A 13,081-nucleotide genomic window follows, 5' to 3' on the forward strand; every position below is an offset into this window, starting at 1 on the left:
TCAAATTCATCTTTATTCTGCCTCAAATACTGCTATATACTTCTCATTTAATTTACTAAATCCTTAAGTACTATTAAGTAATATTTCCTGTGACATTAGTAAGAATGCTTTATCAGCAATTTCTAATGTGCTTTAAAGCTTTTAGGACTCTCTTCTCTGCCATATTCCAAATTCGCATCCTTAAAGGGGAAGCGCTCTTGAATACACAAAAAGAATCAATTTCTAAATATTATAGTGAACATTTTTATCTGTCCAGCATCGAATCCACTTTCTTTTGATAATAGTTTTCCATCCTCAGTCAGATAAAAACCTACTTTCAATGATGTCAATCCAGAGGAAGGAGAACCAAGAGACAGAAGAAATCCAAGACCCAGAGATATTTTTGAGATCTTGAAAAGCCATACCTGGTCTTCACAGCTTCTTGGACTGTGCATTCCCATTTGCTAAATATAATTTTGTCGGTGTTTTCTGTCACTTTCAACTAAAATAATTCTAACTGAAATACACAATTACTCAGTAGTATTAATATAATTAGGGAGCATCATTTTCAAAATAAGTCATGAATTGAGTTCACTGAAATCTCAAGGCATGTCAATTTTTAAAACAGTGAACCCAGTATGAAGTATTGAAATTTACAGGCTATACTAAAAGTGGTTTTAATTAAGCTCATAAACAGCCTATCTTAATATAGGACGAAAATCTTCAGAATGAAAATACCTTCCTAAGGGAAAACAAAATTCTGTATACAATGTTAGAAACTGACAAACTAGAGAGAAGCATGCTGAAATATATCAAAGCAATTTTCACATATATAAAGATTCCATATCAAACAGTGTTTGCTTCTAAGCAAATATATTTACTGCAAAATAATCTGTCAATATTATTAGGATGGAAATGTTCCATGAGCGCTACAGTTTGTACAGATCAGCTTATCTAAAGGTAGTCAAGGGACTGAGGCAATGCCAAGCACAGGGCCTGGGCCATTTGGGTAATCGTTTTTAAACATTCCTTTGGCTATACTAATTAATTATTTAGTGACATTCGCATCATTTTCCCTGGCTTGCCATCAGTTAAAATACAACATTTGCCAAGCATACCACTCAAGAAGATGAAGAACACTACGTTTTCCTACACACTCCCAACATAATGTTGGAACAATTTCATTAGGTCTTCGACTTTCATTTTAAGAAACTCCACCTTCAAGTTTTCACAGCCATTGCCTCTTTGTAGCTTCACAGAGAGAGGCGAGTATTGCAATGCATTACAATAGGAGAGCCTAAGAAGGATAAATGAATTGAGTACTACTGCCAGTTAATCACTTTGAGAAAATGGCCTTCACCTATAGCAGGAATAAACGAGGTTGGCAAAAAGTTATTTCTGACTAATGCAGTCTGAAGACTAGTGGCCAAGACAACTACAGGGCAAACCTTTATATTTGATAAATAAAATCCCTCAATTTCAGATAAAGTGTAATTCACAGTTATTTGCTCAAAATCTCTCACATTGCCTTTTCTCGTGTCATATTTGAATTTCCAGTTGGAGTGATAAGAAAAAAATGTCTGCACATTATTTGAATTAGTTACGAAGCTAGCAACTGCTGCTATACTACTTTAGACTGAAGAAAGATGAAATTTCTCCTTAGGACATCTTCACTTAAATGCACAGTTGAGGCCTATCAGAGTCCCCACAAGCCCTGAAGAAGTTTTGGGTAACTTTATCATCCCAACCCCGCCACACACATACACACACACACAAACACACACTCACACACAGTAGTATGCACACACTACTCCTAAAGCAAGCTGGCTAGGAAGTATTTTTAAATACTTATGTTAAATTTATATTATTATACTTTATTTTCTGAAAACTTCTAATGAATCCAAATATCAACCTGAATTTTAGACAAGATTTGGGGGCCAAGCACAGTGGCTAACCCCTATAATCCCAGCACTTTGGGAGGCTGAGGCGGGCAGATCACTTGAGGTCAGGAGTTCAAGACCAGCTTGGCCAACATGGCGAAACCCCATCTCTACTAAAAATACAAAAATTAGCCAGGCATGGTGACAGGTGCCTGTAGTCCCAGCTACTCAGGAGGCTGAGGCACAAGAATCGTTTGAACCCGGGAGGCGGAGGTTACAGTGAGCCGAGATAGTGCCACTGCACTCCAGCCTGGGTGACAAAGTGAGATTCCATCTCAAAAAAAAAAAAAAAAGATTTGGGGTTAGGTATAATATTAGTGAGGATAATAATAATAATTTGTAACCTCTACTGAATCCTTCTATATGTAGAACACTTTTTGAGCTACCTTATGTATACATCTATATGTATACATGCACATATATGCATATATAATATACATATGTGTGTATATATATGTTGTTGTGTGTATATATATATACACACACACACATATACTACATGTATATGTCAAGCACTTTTCTGAGTACTTCACATGTATTAATTCATTTATTTTTCATAACAACCCTTCATAAAATATAATAGTGTATATGTACCAATGTTTTATGGCTAAGGTAGCTGCGGCACAGAGTTTAAGCATCTTGTCCAAGTTTGCACAGCTAGAAAGTAGATTTGAAATACCAGACCAGGCAGCTTGCACCTGGGGCGTTTAATCACTTTTCTTTCTTTATTTTTTATTGTATGGGTATATAGTACATGTATATATTCATGGGGTTAATCACCCTTTAATCACCCATCACAACTCACAGATTTCCAAACTTTCCAAATGTGGATGATTATCAGAATCAAATTAATTATTGGTTTAGTGAATTAGAATAACATAGTAGTTAAAAGCATGGATGTTTATGTCAGACATACTTTGCACTTATTATGTTGAGTGACATTTGGCAAGTTAACTTTCTTATGCCTCAGTTTAACAGTTTAATTTTCTGTAAAACTGGAATACAGACCTGTCATTATTAAGAGATCAAAGAAAGTGTGAAAGTGTGTATGAGTGTAACTTACTACATTTCCAAAATAAATACTGATGGCATTATTTTACTTATTGTGCCCCCCTGCCTATTTCTAGTAAAAATAAAATTCATATTAGTCAATAATATTAATTATGTGGGCTTTTTTTGCTTAGACAAAATTAGAAAAAGCAAAATACTAGAAAACTAGGGCCTAAAGGTTGAATAGAAGCTGGAGAAATAGAATGCATCACCTCTGCCAAGGAGAGATAGAGAGCCCAGCAGTAGTTAGTACCTCTGAAAAACCTATAAAGATGTGCACACTGACTTTCTCATGTTCATGTTCAGAGAGCATGAAGCCATTGTACAATAATGTCAGTCAAGAGAGAACTTTCCTATTTCCCTTACTGTTCATCTCTCCCAATGCTTTGACATGGGCAGGGGTTCAGGAATCTGAAGGTGGAGTAGAAATGTTAGGCAGGGAGAGAAAATGATGCCACCCATACTCCCTTTTTCAAATTACAGGTTTCCACTTGCAGCAGGCCGCGGTTGTAGAAAGGTCAAAGAAGATTTATCTACAAATTGAGATGAAAGGATTGAACAGTATTTTGGACCGGGTGCTCTCAATTCAGAATTGAGGCTTTATTTGTGACTTAGTGTGAACATAGGACTTTCTGCTTTTTAAGAGTAAGCTGAGAAATCAAGGGACCTGCCCTTTTCAACACCCAATGGAAAGTGAACTACACTCACCCATAGGTACTGAAGAGAACGAAAATGGAATTGCTTTTATGAATATTCCATGTGATTCTTTCTTGTTCCAAGTAATTTTTTTATCATTTAAAGTCAAACTCTAAAAATGTGAAATTTGGAATCTTGATCTGAAAAAGAGTAATATTTTAGTAAATGTAATGGTTAGATTTAGAAGACACAGAAGAATTGGAATATCCAAAACACTCTCTAAAATTCCATTATATCACCTTTGCCTCCATAAACTGTTCCCCATCTCTTGGTTGAGGAAGATAACATGTCCCTTTTTGTCACAATGGTTGCTTGACTGGGAAATCAACATCCAAATTCAACGTGACCTGGTGGGGAGAGATACTGAAGTATGGAGCAAAAATAGTTGAAAGAAGCATTCAAGCAAAACTATTTGAAGGAGTTTGCTAAAAAACATTGTAAAATTTTTGGCAAATAATCATGAAAACAGATTGTGAAAATGCCAGACAAAGGAAGGTGTAATGTATTTCTAAACCAGACTGATTATTTTACATGTATTAATTTAGTAGAAGGTATGTATTCAATGTGCTAGTTGGTTAGCCGGCTGAAACTTTAATGGTTTTCTAGTTGACTAGTGCAAACTTGGATGTCATTATGTTAAGCACTTTAAATCATATTGACATAGTATAGAAGGTAGTTAAATTCTTTAAGAATAAGAATGCTGTGTGACTCACATGGCCACTCTCACACCCAGAGAGTCTTGCTTCACCAAGGCCTTGAGAAAGACATAGGTGATGACAACACATAAAGATTTAAAGAGTGCTTTATTGGCTTTAGGCCAGGAATGCTGGTAGGATGAAATGCAATTTGACTGTCTTCCTGAGCTTCATGGGATCATAAGTTTGTAGAGCACAGTAAACCACTAGAAACAAAGTGGACATAGTTATCACAGCAGGTAGCACAGAAAGCAGAGTAATCCGCTGTCAAGGGATGCTGTGACTTGCAAAGATCTCTGGCTATGCTTAATTAATCATAAAGTACCTTAAGTTTTGGTTTAATATGCATAATTAAATGTAGACCAAAAGAAAACAAAATTTCAGTCCTGCCTTAAGCCAACATGAAAGAGAGTCACAGTTTATCACCCCATTTCTAATCTTGAGTCAGTTCCCAAGCCCAGAGCAATCAGTCCTCAATTCCACTGAAGTCTCCCCTGTAATACCACAATTGAGTACTCTGTATCTCTTTGTAGGCTTCTCATAGTAACTTATACTTACTCACCTGAGTTACTAGGTGCTGAGGCAGGGAAATCCAAATATTTCAGGTACAATTGTAAAAGGCATTGATTAACACTAATTTTTGAAGACACATATGTCACTATAGTCTTGAATAGCAATTTAAAGTGCTGAAATTTCAAAGGAAGTTTCAACAGGAATTTACATGGTCTGATATGGAAGTATATGTAAGTATTTGTCTACGTATATATGTATGAATGAATAAATGTATGTCTACTTATACAATATTAGAATCTTAACAATGGAACTGTGTTACCTTAGGAAATTTCAAATAGAAGCCTTTGAACCTCATGTTTTCTGCCAAAACAGTGAATAAGACATCCCTGGAGGAATAGCAGAGGTTGGAACCACCAAGAAAGAGTCCAAATAAGTAGGAGTGGTCATTGTCAGCAGTTTGGTCAGCACAGAATGTTTATGGGACTTGAAGAAGAGCAGTAGATTACCATAACCTTAATGAGGCAATGACTCTAACTGTTGCTGCTGTTGCAGATGTGTTTTCTTAACTGGAGAAAATTATTGTAGCTCTTGGCATTCAGTATTCATCTATCAATTTTGTGCATGCATTTTTCTCTATTTCAACAAATTGAGACAACCAGAAGTAGTTTGCATCCCCCCGGGACAAGTTTGCCTAGACTTGGTCTCTTTACCAGCTCTCTCCAGACTTTCTTTGCTTATCTTACTTTTTTGCCTAAACAAAATGCTGTCTTCTTCCTCTAGGAAAAAGAAGAGAGAGCCAACTACTCTACAAAGGAAAAGGGATGTAGTTTGTAGGATTTTCCTTGTTATGAGAGGAGCAGAAACCTAACTGTTGACAAGGGTATGTTATGGCTAATTCGAAAGACCCTGTTGAAATTGAAATTATGGTGTTCAGTTCAGCCCTAAATATGCCAGATGTTGGAGATAACAAGGTGAATAAGTCAATGGCTGGCTCTTCTCTGATAAAGGCGGTTGAGTTCTGGTGAGCAACACAGAGACATAAACAAATTCATTCCTTCATCCCACAAACACTGTGTGTTCACTCTGTGCCAGGAACTATTCTACTGTTAGACATATAAAGGTTTGAAAAAGTACACATGGTTGATGCACTCCTGAGAATTATTTTCTAATAGGAAAAATATATTTTAATCAAAACCCCAAACAAATAAAATGTAGAAATGTCTCTATGATAAGCTAAGAAAAAGAGAAATGTATTGAGAGCCTGTGAGAGGAGTTTCACCTGATCTTAGAAGTAAAGGATAGCTTGCATGTGGTGATGAAGAATGGAGGATAGTTTCCCAGTTGGAGAGAATATTGTTCACTATGGCCCTGTTCCAAGTAGGAAACCCAAGGAAGCTTAGTATGATGGGAGATCAGAAAATGAGGCAGGGGTTTGTGAGAAATAAAGCTTAGGAAAAGTAGGAAAAGCGGAAAAAGTGGAGGCCAGATCATGCAGGACCTTGCAGGCCAGATTAAGAATCGTGCTCTTTATCCTAACATTATTAAACTATTGAACATTTTTAGCAGGTGGGTAACAGAATATTTATTGGACTTGAAGAACAGTAGATTACCATAACCTTAATGAGATACTGACTCTAACTGTTGCTGCTTTTGCAGATGTGTTTTCTTAATTGAAGAAAATCATATCACATGTGAACTTTCTGACCATACTGTGGAGCGGTGCTAATAAGGAGGTAAGAGTGGATGTAGATAAATCTGTTAGGAGGTTGTTAAAATAATCAGATGAACCATAATGAGATTTATTTCTAGACAAATGATTATAGAGATAGAAATAAATACATTCAAAAATATTTCAGAGTTAAAACTGACAAGATGATGATATGAAAGGTGAGAAAGAGGGTTATATCAAGGGTGACTTCTTATTTTCTGGTTTGCTTCTGTGCCTGGTTGGCAGTGCCATTCTCCAAGAGAACACTAATGAAAGACTACGTTTTGGAGGAAAGACAAAACGTTTTATTTTATTTTGAAGTGTCTATGTCACATTCAAATATAAAGGGAATGTAAATATATCAAAAGTATATGATATGGAAGTTCCTCAAAAACTTAAACATAGAATTACCATATGATCCAGAAATTTCGCTTCTGAGTATATACCCAAAGGAACTGAAAGCAGGGACTCAAACATATAATTGTATACTAATGCTCACAGCAGCATTATTCACAGTAGCCAAAAGGTGGAAACAATAAAAATGTCTATCAACAGATAAATGGATAAACAAAATGTGGTATATGTAGAATCGAATATTATCCATCCTTAAAAAGGAATAAGATTCTGACACTTCTACAACATGGAAGAACCTTAAAAACATTGTGCTTTGTGAAATAAGCTAGACACTAAAGAGAAAATATTGTATGATTCCACTTATCTGAAGAACCTAGAACAGGCAAATTTGTAGAGGCAGAAAGTAGGATGGTGGTTGTCAGGGGCTGGAAGGGCGTTACTTCATGGGTATGGAGTTTCAGTTCGGGAAGATTTTTTTAAAGTGCTGGAGATGGATGTTGCCGATGGTTGCACAACAATGTAAATGTGCTTAATGCCACTGAACTATATGCTTCAAAGTGGTTAAAATGGTAAATTTTATGTTATATGTATTTTTCCATAATGAAAAATGTATGTAGATCTGGAGCTCAGAGTCCTAGGCTAAAGATGTAAATGAAAGTGTCATCATTGTGTTTATGACAAGTGAAGTCATGTAAAATTGCCTAGTTTGAATGTATGTGGATGGAAATGTATGATGAAAGGAAAAGAGAGTTTAGAACTAAAGATGATGAACTCAATAATGGCTATGCGGAGGAGGACTGGTCTTCAGAAAGGACAGGGATGGGATGGCTAGAAATGTGAGAGGAAGACAAAAAGAGAAAAGAGAATAATGTCAGATAAGTTAAAGGGAGCAAATATTTCTAGGAGCCAAAGATCAATAGTGTTTCATTGCTACTTGAATCCCTCTTGGTGGAAGGATTCTATTTCTCATTTATCTTGAGGGGTCCTCCTTGGTACTGTAATGCTATGGTAGTTCATTTTTGCTGTAAGGCAAAGCTCTCTGTAATTCCAGTTTGAGCTTTTTTTTTTTTTTTTCCTATTTAATTTGTCATAGGAAATTACCCATCAAGCCACAGATGTGGTTTGAAGAAGGGGAAGTAATTTGGCAGGAGTAAGGCACTCTGGATGTATGAGCTATCTGCCTATGCAAATTACTAATGCCTTTAGAACCTGCTTGGGCTCAGTGCTGTTTTCACTTGATATTTAAGAGCTTCTGAGTATACCAGATTTTATGGCTAGGAGTAATAGATTGTATCCAGTTCATGACAAGCAGCTGGGGTCAGATATCCCCATTGTTCCCTGGGCCAAATATTCAGCCTTTGTGAGCTGATCCAGAGCTCCTTCTCAAGAAGAAAATAAACTTGGTAAAGCAGGCCTGACTTTGCTACAGAAGTCTTGGGTCCTCATCCACTATTCTTCTTTCAAGGTTTACAGTAGGCTTGATTGCACATTGCCACCTGCCTCTGACACTTCAAGCACCACAGTATATGCTGTTTTATAAGGATCAGTTGGCAAAGTTATTTGTCCTGTACCTTAGACCAGCTAGAGAGGCTTTCTTTGCTCTGAGCCCCACTAAAATGAACAGGCTTTTGCTTTATCCAGCAAATAGATCTAGCTAGAACAACATTAAATGGTACATTTCTCAAATATCTCAAGGGGTCCCCCAAGAATGTTAAGTGGGTAAGGAAGTCAAGATGTGTAAATATATCCTTTATTTTGTATCAGATCAACAAGACTCCAGAAAAACAATTCCTGGGGTAGTAAAAAACTGTCTCTCAATCCATCCCTGGCATCACAGTCAAACATTTAGGGTGCCATTTACTTCTTTCTTCCTAGATCCTATTGCAAAAAGTCATCACTTTAGAGGTTCATCAGAATGACCTATAAGAATGTGAGTTTGTCAGAGTCCCTATGGACTAAATAGTAGCACAGAGCCTAAGAGTTGTCATATCTCTATGGCAGGATTGTGAAAGTTTGCTCCTGCCCTGCAAGTCCCAAGGTAATAAAACCGTTCTACAATGTAGTTGAGTTAGAAAAAAAAGACTTCATAAAGCATGTCAACCACTGTTGGCAGTCATGCAGGATCATAATAGCATTGTTAAAGTAAGCATGAGTATGAATGTGTATGAGAAAAACCAATAAAAACACTCTGTAAATCACTTCTCTCCTTTTCCACAAAGTTAGAAGTAAAGAATAATAATTTTTTAAAATATCTTAAGTACTGAAAATTGTATTCACTGAGGCTTGGCCTTCCCTTTCTACATTTTTTTCTATACTTCACAGGTTATCTGTCCCTTTCTCTATTTTTTTTGTTTGCCCATCCAATGCCAGTGACCAATTTTTCTCTGACACTGGAAAGTATGAAAACTCAAGCCTTGACAATAGTTGAACAACTGACTAATTGACCTTCTTGCATTACCTCAGCCAAGAATTGGCACTTTAATACTTTCAATTGTTAAGTGAAAAGCTGTGTCCTGTAATAAAGGAATTTCAAGCATTGCCAAGCAAGTGGAGATACATTTGAGATCTTGATATGTTTGAAAACTCTTTGTCTATGATAAGAAACTTGATTTAGTCAGTTTTAGGTGAATGGATAGCTGGATCCAGAAGGTTAAATCTGCATTCTTGTTCACTTAGTAGCACACTCTGGGGAGATGAAGTCATTCAGGGATAACTTTGCTGAAGCTTGGACTGAAGATAATGCTAGAGAAAAATCAAGAGGTTCTCTGGCCAACGATTACTGAACAAAGGTGGAGTACTGTTTTAGAGGTAGATATCTATAGGTTGGCTCATGCCTTTGAGCTGGGCTAATGGAGAAGCCTTTTACTCAGCAGTGAATAAAAGAAGCAATCAAGTCTTCTGTGTAAGTTTGGGCTTGACACAGCAGTTTATAGCAAAGGCAGAAATTAAATACACACACACACACACACACACACACACACCCCACATGTTAAGTAAGCAGAGTCATTATAGACTGTACAATAAAGGTAAGTGTAGAAAGAGGGTAAAGTGGTGGCAAAAGTAGAAACAATAAGTAGAAGTAGAGACAGAGAATAGGTCTGACGTAATATTGTATCTCTAGATTGTGAGATATTAGGTCTCTTCTCTTGAATGGGTGACAAAGTAACCAGGTCATTAGAGCTGCACCGCCCTAAATGTAATTCATGTCTTTTGGGAAGTCCACTCTAAAATGATATCTCACTAACTAAAACAAACTAAAGCAACAAAAATATACAGTACATCTATTTCAATCAGGTCAATTATTTATTGTACAATATTTCGTTACATAAAATATATCAGTCAGTAGTAATACATTTTACTTAAGAGCTCTATATTTACCTTATGTGATTGGATTAAAATTATATTGTCGTAGCTGAAGTAATATATCAATTCTATGAACAATTTGCTATTAAAATAATTTTCAGAAATAGTCAACATTTTAAGCATTTACTCTCTGAATCTTTCTGGACCCCAGATTTCTTATTATAAGTGGTCTAAACTATATGATTGCTCAGATACTACATATTTTCTAATCCAAAATTCCCAGAGCCTATTTTTATGCTACAAAAATTAACTTTATTATATGACTAACATATTGCAGAAATTCAGAGAATTATTTGTGGTCATAGAATATCAAAATAAAACGGAGTCGCGTTTCTTGGTTTTAATTTTTTTTGTTGTTGTTTTTTGAGACAAGGTCTCGCTCTGTCACCCAGTCTGGAGTGCAGTAGTGTGATCATAGCTCACTGCAGCCTTGTAGCCCTGGGCTTGAACAATCCTCCCACCTCAGCCTCCCAAGTAGCTGGGACTACCTGCATGCACCACCGTGCCAAACTAATTTATTTCGTTTTTTGTAGAGACAGGGGCTTGCTATATTGCTCAGGCTGGTCTCAAATTTCTGACATCCAGTGATCCTCCTGCCTCATCCTCCCAAAGTGTTGTGATTACAGGCATGAACTACTGTGCCCAGCTGGTTTTAATTTTACAATGAGACTCTCCAGACACTTAAAATCGTTTTTTTAAGGTCAAATTGATGATATATTTAGTAAATGAATTTTAAGAATGGTCTCTGAATGTAGGAATTTCTTATGAAATTAGGGAAGGAAAACACAAATATTGTAAAGGATATATGAGAAAGCAAAATACAATAATTTGTTTTAAAGAGTATCCAATAATAACAGATTATTCCCTTTTATTTAGAGTAATTTATTTTATCTGGTTTAGACCTTCTTGATAAAACTCTTCTGTCTATTTAATGAGTAAACACCTTACATTTGTCAATAAAATTCATTTATATAATGGAATTATATTGTTTATAGTTGTAGATTAATAGAGATTAAATTTCCATATGACAGAAGATTATGGGTCATTGTGATTCAAGTCAATGCAAGTTCACGATGTTGGCAAAATGAGTCTTTTTATATGTTGTTTAAGCTGCCAAGAGTCTTCCTAGAGTCCTTTATTTAAAGGAAGAAGACTGTATTTCTCAAGAAAAAAAATCCTGTAAAGTTTTATGTGCTTTATATTGACTCTTTGTCTTTCTGACATATTTAATAGTTCCTGTTAGAGCCACAAGATATTGAATAGGAGGTTCTGAGTTGGGTCACTGCTCCATTTGAATAATCCTTTAAAACTTTAGTCCTCACAAACAAGCAGTAGCTGGCAACTATTACAATGATACCCAGCCACACTTCACATAAACATGTAACAGTTTGTCCAGAGATCATTATAAACACATACTAGGCTTCTTTGAAACTAATATCTTCAAAAAGGACTAATTAGTAGCTGAACATTGAGTACTTCTATAAAGTTTTGTCCTCCTAGCTTTGAGCATTCCTAATCTAAATTTCAATTTCATACTGGAAAATCTTTCTTTTTATGACACGAAACAAAAGGAAAAATAATTGGCTTTATCTGTGCTGATTTGCCGGTGGTCACTGTTGAGAGCTTCAAATGCCCTTCCCACTGTCAATCTCTGCTCTTCACCATTCTGCTCCATATTATTCATTCAAGCGGCATGAAGAGGGGTATGGTGGCTGTGGGATTTGAACCATCATTGAACAAGATATGGGAAGTGAATAGTATTTGCTCACCATGACTTTAGTTTTAGTTTCACCTTCCAAATTAGGCTTCTATACACTTCTTAAAGCTTTATTTAAGTTGTACTTTCATCAGCATACACAGTAGTAACAAAGCCCTTTCTGATAGTCGCTGTATTAGCTACCTTGTGGCTGTTAATGTTCATGCTCCTGCAAGATCCTTTCAAATCTCTTTTTGTACCATTTACTTCCCTTTCCCTTCCAAGCATCAGTACTAATGTACAACTCTTTAGTTCTCAAGCTGCTGAAGGGGCTTTTGCCCACAGGTGAAGAGATTTTAAAGCATCTGGGACATCTGGGAGTTGATATGCTCATCCCTCCCAGGGTGGCCTTTAATCAAGGACTGAACAGTGTAGGAGTATGAAAGTTCACTCCCTTGCCTGGTGTAAGGATAACTCAGACGTAACTTACTGTCCAGAGTTCCCCAGGAGGATCGTGCTGAAGCTATGCTCTGAGGGGTGTTCACCTGAGATTGCACTGTTCCTTGGCTTCCACTACCTCCCCTTGGATCATTTTCTTAAATTAATCAAACATACATCCTCATCTCAGAGCCTATGTCTAACTTATTTACACCTATAGTAGAGACCTCACTGTCATGTCAAAATACCGCCGCCTAGTGGCAAGACTAAGAATATCAGCGTTCTTTGCATTAACTGCATGACCTTTCATTGAATACCTTTCTTCATTGAATACTTTGCATTGAATACCAAGTGAAGTAGTGAGAGGTATCCAAAGAAGACAGTGCCATTATCTCTACCCTCAAAGAGCTAACAATGTCTGGAACCAAAAGAGAAGAAGTGACAGCAAACATGACCACAGGTAGGATTTGCACAGCTGCGTCATTAGGAAACAAAGGGGAAGCAGCATGGGAAGGAGGGCCATTTTCTGAGCATCAGAGTCACAGGATCTCATCATCTGAGATACATTAGACACTTATAGTGTCTATTTTCATCAGAAAAGACTAAAGCAGAATTTTACATGTATTAAAACTCAATAAATTGTTGCAGG

The 13,081-nt window shown here is 36.5% G+C and overlaps 2 protein-coding genes across 3 annotated transcripts in view; both read left to right on the forward strand.

Moving 5' to 3' along the window:
* Positions 1-13,081, forward strand: part of LOC129024732 (DDB1- and CUL4-associated factor 8-like protein 2) — a 171,461-nt gene that overhangs the window by 86,092 nt on the left and 72,288 nt on the right. Inside the window, exon 1 of one of the 2 annotated variants that reach the window (XM_054471923.1) lies at positions 6,552-6,606. The exons of the other annotated variant lie outside the window; for it this stretch is intronic. The gene's annotated coding sequence lies outside the window, so the exon portion shown is untranslated. Of the gene's footprint in view, positions 1-6,551; positions 6,607-13,081 lie in introns of those variants that run through there. 2 annotated transcript variants of the gene reach the window in all.
* Positions 6,560-13,081, forward strand: part of LOC129024733 (melanoma-associated antigen B10) — a 152,131-nt gene continuing 145,609 nt past the window's right edge. Inside the window, exon 1 of the mRNA XM_054471926.1 lies at positions 6,560-6,606. The gene's annotated coding sequence lies outside the window, so the exon portion shown is untranslated. The remainder of the gene's footprint in view (positions 6,607-13,081) is intronic.

This window comes from Pongo pygmaeus, chromosome X (genome assembly GCF_028885625.2).
Source record: "Pongo pygmaeus isolate AG05252 chromosome X, NHGRI_mPonPyg2-v2.0_pri, whole genome shotgun sequence".
NCBI classification, from domain to species: Eukaryota; Metazoa; Chordata; class Mammalia; order Primates; family Hominidae; genus Pongo; species Pongo pygmaeus.